This window comes from Opisthorchis viverrini (assembly GCF_000715545.1).
Source record: "Opisthorchis viverrini unplaced genomic scaffold opera_v5_278, whole genome shotgun sequence".
Taxonomy (NCBI): Eukaryota; Metazoa; Platyhelminthes; class Trematoda; order Opisthorchiida; family Opisthorchiidae; genus Opisthorchis; species Opisthorchis viverrini.
The window spans coordinates 114,175-120,355 of NW_008751938.1; positions in this window are offsets into that span (position 1 = coordinate 114,175).

Below are 6,181 nucleotides of genomic sequence, written 5' to 3' on the forward strand. Positions count from 1 at the left end.
AACCTACCTGAGTTTCAGATGCTTATGTTTATTAGATGGACTGATGAGCATGATCATGGCTCACAAACCCTACTCCACTAAGACGTGTGCTTCCGTAGGTTGCGTAAGTTTTCAGGCTGTAATCGGCATTGAAGAAAGTTAATCACTTCCGAATTGTTCGCTTATTTAATGTATAGCAATATAAAATAAACAGCATTGTGATTTGACGTGGCTTGTTTGAGAAAACGTGGACGGGAAAAAATATTTTTGTATTGATAACTTTGCCGCCAGAAATTTACGATAATTTTGTCGAACAACGTTTACCGCTAGATCGATATTCGAAAAACAACGTGAACTAGGCTGAGAGCAGATAGCGTGACCTGTGGTTGTGCGATAGTTATGTTCAGCACCAAATCGCGGTCGCACATTAATTTAGGCTATTTTCGCTGAATAAAACCACCTCATCTCATTGTTGAGATAACTGGTGCTCATTTATGTTATCGACTTGAGTGGTACATTTACATCATAGACGACAACCTAGTTTGATTCTTGTAGGCCATAGCACCCATGGGGCCGCTTCGAAGATGGGAGTAAAGCTTCATTCTGTTCTGCTGTGCAAAGTCGAAAGTCAGCGATAGAGTTACTAAAAAGACCTCAAATTTTTTCAATTTTTTTCTTCGAACACACAGACGGTATAAGGTAGTACAACAAAAATATAGGCATGGCGGAAGAAGGAACGAAAAAGTCGTGGGTCCTAATCAGTAGCTTTTGGTGACGGAAGTACCGATCACGTCCAATTTCTTTTGTGTGTGGCACCCGTTAGGTTTACTGGGGTCACAGATTGCATGCCCATTATCTGGCGCCGCAGGTACCTTTTATTCTATGCACTTCATGCCTTTATACCCCCACTGGTTGCGCTCTGCAAGCCCCTTACACGCGGTATACCAGAATTATGTCACATTTGAGGAAATGTACTTCATGTCAGTAATGCAATACGATTTATATATACATATTATGCAATTCTGTCGATGAGATCAACTGTTCTCTCACCCTTACGAGTGTACACGATCCATGAGTGCGACGGAGTTCGTAACTTGGTTATCTATACTTATACAGCTGTCGTGTAGCAAGTTATGATTCCATGGTAAAGTCATTTTATTTTCTTTCTGTTGAATACATGTCACCAATTGCTCTCGAAGCGCATCTGTGTAACTCGGTGGGTGATCTTTTGGTGGCAGCTCAGAGAAAGAACGATATCATTTAGTCCCAAAATAAAGCAAACGTCACCTGGGGGGTGGCCGTGTGTATTGAAATCCATAAGTGATTTAATTTGCATCCGTATTAATTCAAACGCTTGCGGTAGGGTGCAAACAGACAGAATAAATCAACATCCCTTCACCATGTAGTGAATTTCGCGGTTCTTGTAGTGCTCTATCTCGGATAACCAGATTTCCTCAACGAAACGTTTCTCATTCTAATTGGCAAGCTTTGGGCCTATGATCAACGCATATTTTGAAACAACCGCGGCTAGTTCATGTAGGCAAACTATGTGGTGAGGTAAAACATTCCACTGAATGTTTAAAAACCCAAGATATGTTCAAGCTTTTTTAAATTGATGGTAAGCTTTTAACTAGAATTAGTAGTTGTGAGTAAATTATAAAACACTTTCTAAATGCACATGAATCAACCACCGAGACTGATGACCGATTCAGTACGCCATTGTTTGAGAGTCATTTTCAGAGCGTTTCTAAATAGTCTGACGCCACTATCTTTAAGTGAGTGTACAAAACCGATATAATAAGCATGGCAGTCTACGAGCGGATATCAACCGACCTATGCCGTTTCTTTTTTATGTGCTGATCAAAGACCGGTCGACAGCCAGTGCGCGGTGTGTCAGCATCAGCATCTCGGAATTTTTTTTAGTACAGCTCTTATTGAGGTGTTCAAATTTACTAACAAACTTTGATTGAAGTACTCGAGGCCGGATAATAGTTTGTGTCATCTATTGGAACATAGAGTAACGAGCTGTCTTGAAATAAAAACGATACATTTTGTTCTCGATTACCTGTAAATAAGGCTTTTCTAGGCAAAATGACTGAAACGCACAACACAGGTGTTTGCTTACTGTTGGAACACGTCATCAGACTCCAGGGCGCTCCGAAGCCGTGACCAATCGGTTAATGACTACACGGTTCCCTCACGGACAACCAGTCAGCAGCTTCATCATCTCACAATTAATAAATAGCCCTCTAGATTTTAAGTCATTAACTTATAGGGAGTACTTCAGAAATGCTAAACACTGAGGCAAAACTGGATAAGTGGACAGTGAAAGAAACATACAGGGACCAAAAACGCAGCGTTATTCTGTGACTGATTAATCTTTCAGAAGTTGGATACATAATCTCTTAAGCGCACGTAAATTCAGTTTCGGATTTAACTGGCCAACAAACTAATCCAAGCTAACGACGTTCAGGCATACTCCCGATTCTATGCATTCGAATTAACTACTACTTGGAATAGAAGTGAACTTCATCTCACAGCTTCCAAAAAATCGCGAATGTTGGCACATCACGGAGGCCTTTGACTTCACGAACAACCTCACTCAGCTTAGAAGAACGAGATCAGTTATGGTGGCACTCCCGTGAGGATTAAGACGATCAAGGTTCGCGGAGGCTTTCCTACACACGGCGGGATTTTAGAATAAAGGTGCAGCATTTCTAAAACCGTCTTTTTCCAATGGTGCTAGGTACACAACTAGAAAGACCTGCAATTCTGCAAAGGACACCACACCCCTTGGAAATAATAACAGTCCAGATTTTGGGGAAGCATAGGCGCGATGTCTTCATATCTGCTTTAAGCGACTTGCTGTGTTATTTCTTTTTAGCACTCTCGATGACATTTTAACAACTCCTCAACATTGAGGCACTGTTATTGCTGATGGAGAATTCATCAAGTAATATGTGTTCGGACCACATCGTCTCCTGAATGTAGCGCTGCTGTCTGTTCCTGGCTGACACACCACCAGCAAAGGCTATTTGACGGTTATCTACAAAACGAGAACGCCGTTTCCATCCCTGAAAAAGCATGAGCACTACGATTTACTTCTCGCCAACGTCAAACAACGTACCAGTCTAGAAATAACTAACCTTCATTAACCAAATTTCAGTTCTAAACTAGCCCGTTCGTTTGAATATCACTGAATGTGAGGAATGTTCTACGTTTTAAAAGAAGCTTATTTTGCGTGAAGCTGTTTGTTTTTACATAAATTAGATTACCTTACCACCTCCATTTTGCGTCCATCCAGTGGCTGTCACAGCCGTGATGGTGTGCCAGATAGTGGCTCACAAGTGATTCCTACTGATCCTGCGTAACGTCAATGGAATATAACGTTTTCAGGTCTGAGACGTGAACCTCACAATGGAGAGGTTCGCGTGATTTACACTATCATCGTCGTACACCATCACCGCTCCTTCGTCATATGCTCTGCTTTCTACGTGCTACTCCAGACCAAGTATATCCGGCCTCATTGGCACCAAACGCGAGTGAAGGTGGCTGAATATATCACGCTCCGTGGTCAGAGTAAGATTTGGGGACTTGGATACATGAATTTTTCCTAACAAGATACCGCTTGGCAATACGGATATTCAAAAAGGTTCAACTAGCCTATATGGCTATAGATAATTTGTTGCAAACCCATCGCTTATATATTATTATTTCTATTATTCTTACTACCTCCATGGGGAAAAAAAAGGAAATGAAGTTTGAATGATTCACTGCCTGTGTTCACACAACTATTCACCATTTTTTTGCGTAATATAAAGTCCGAAGTTGCAGTTTTAGTAATATGGGCATGTAGTAATTTATAATCAATTGCGTGTAAACTAGTGGATGAGCTTCAATAATATTGTGGGCCCCAACGCCATTACACAGAGTAAGCAAGTTTGAAACGATGTGCGAATGTGGAATGCACGTATTCCACCATACAATCGGAGGGTTCACAGGTCGAAACAGTTCCAATGGGTTTACAACCGGTACAGAGCACTAAGCTGGATGCATTTGCGGCTCAACGTTAACTGTACATGACATTATCCATTATGCGCAAACGTCCACTGACTTGATTGAAGATAACTGGCACGTCCTGCGTAACACCGCGAACCGCTTAGCCAAACATGATACTTCACTGAAATCTATCCTCAGATTGGCAGTGAAACTTATGTGTAAAAATGATGTTAATTGTAGTCGGAATAATTCCATCGCTAGTGCAGCAGGTTGTTGGAAGTGGAGAGGTAGGTTTGCACGGAGACCGCATGCTTATTTGCTTAATGTTCTGTATGTGGTAGTTTGATTTGCTGCGCAAAAATAAACAGACTTATTCCACGGCTTTGGAAGACAGGATGAAAATTACAAGACTGTAAAGAACGTTAGCAACTGTTCTCTAGAACCGTTCTTTTGTTTTTCTCAAAAATTTTAAACCGACTCCTCTCATTAGAGAAAGTGAGTTGCAGCTGCACCAATAGTTCGCAGTACTTGCATTCTGTCAGTTAACGGGTAAGAGTAAGACTAAGTGAAATACCTTACGAATGTAGCATGTTTAAAGTGGTTAAACTCGAAGGCTTGTGGACAGCTTGCGGTGATATGGGGCTGCCATTATCATCATCTGAGCATCATTAATAAGATACGATCTTCTAGCTACATCTCGCGACATATTTGAAGGAGTGGGGGGGGGGGGTCAAAATGTCTACTTAAATAACTGAGCTAAAGTTAAAGCCGCATCTTGTCGCAAATGTTCGCTTCAGTTCTTTCATGGCATTATTCCCAGGGGATTTTATAGCTGTTGCCTGTCAACGAACCACTGAGCCAATCGTGATAACGACATGTCTTCCGAGGACATCAGTATTACTCAGTATGAAAGCTGTAGGGAACAATATTTTTCTGTCTGTGCAGATTGACAGTGAAGACAGATGGGCAGTCAAAAATATGAAGGAAGTCAAACTGTACGACTGAAGGCATTGCAGTTGCAAAGACCGTAAGTGCCGTTTTAAAGAGTAATGTGTGTATTAGCATGATGATTTGATGATTTGTGACTTTAAGCTGTTTATAAAATGTGAATACAAGAAACTGTCTTGTGGATTTCTTTCTAAATCCTGTGAAGGTCACAGAAGGGCCAATCAGGAATCATTGCCTCTCTACCAGTTTTCAAAATAAATATTTCTATTGATCGGCTTGCTTATAGGCTTCAAAAGATCTCTAAAATACTAAAACTGTCATAGTGAAGAACGTTCATAAAATGCAAACCGCAGCATCCACACGTGGTGTACGGTGTAGGCACGCACTAATTCCCGATAAATGATCTCTTCGCACATCCGTTTGAAAAAATATCTTTAGGTTTTTCACTGTGATTGCTCAATAACAACTGCAATGTTGTTGAACCATTTGAATATTCGCAATTTTTAGTTGACCAGTTAATTCCTAATAAGTCCGATTCACTTCCCTAATCAGCGATGTGTTTCGATACTTGATGCGATTTTCTGTTGTGAACTTAAATGTACTTCATTCTTAAAGAATGTATCATTTTACAAATATTTTAAAATAAATTTTTTCCTCCGCCATATTTTATATCTTAGCCAAACAATTTAGTAGCTGCGCCTTCCATTCTGACCTATACCCACCAGTTGTTCTGAAACAACCGAACGGGAAAAGGAAGGGTGATATCAGAACTAACATGGGGGTTCGAAAGCTCGCATTCTGTTATTGCCACAGTCATTTCAGTTCGCGTTTATAATTAACTACCAGAGACCTTTAGATCGATGGAAAACCTATAGATTTAGGCTTCTGATGCCACTGGCATCCCTTACTGATGTGCGGAAGAAGTGGTACGAACTCTAAACACATTATAGTTAGGTTTCGGTTAAACCACACGCTCACAACCAACGATGATACAGTTGAATCTTTTCAGATTTTGATCATTTTTCCAGTGAACTTCATAACTGGGTTGGATCGAGTGACGTACGTGCGACCATGCGTAACTTGTAAAGAGCATTGTCTGACGCCGTTAAAGTTACAGATATTCCTCGACGGTGTTTCCGGTGTAAATATAGAGCAAAACAAAGCTTTCAATGGTACTGTGAGAGACGCTGATTCCTTTGCGTTTATGTAGCAAGAATAACCGCATGGAAAATTTTTTTAAAAGAAACGTAGTAAG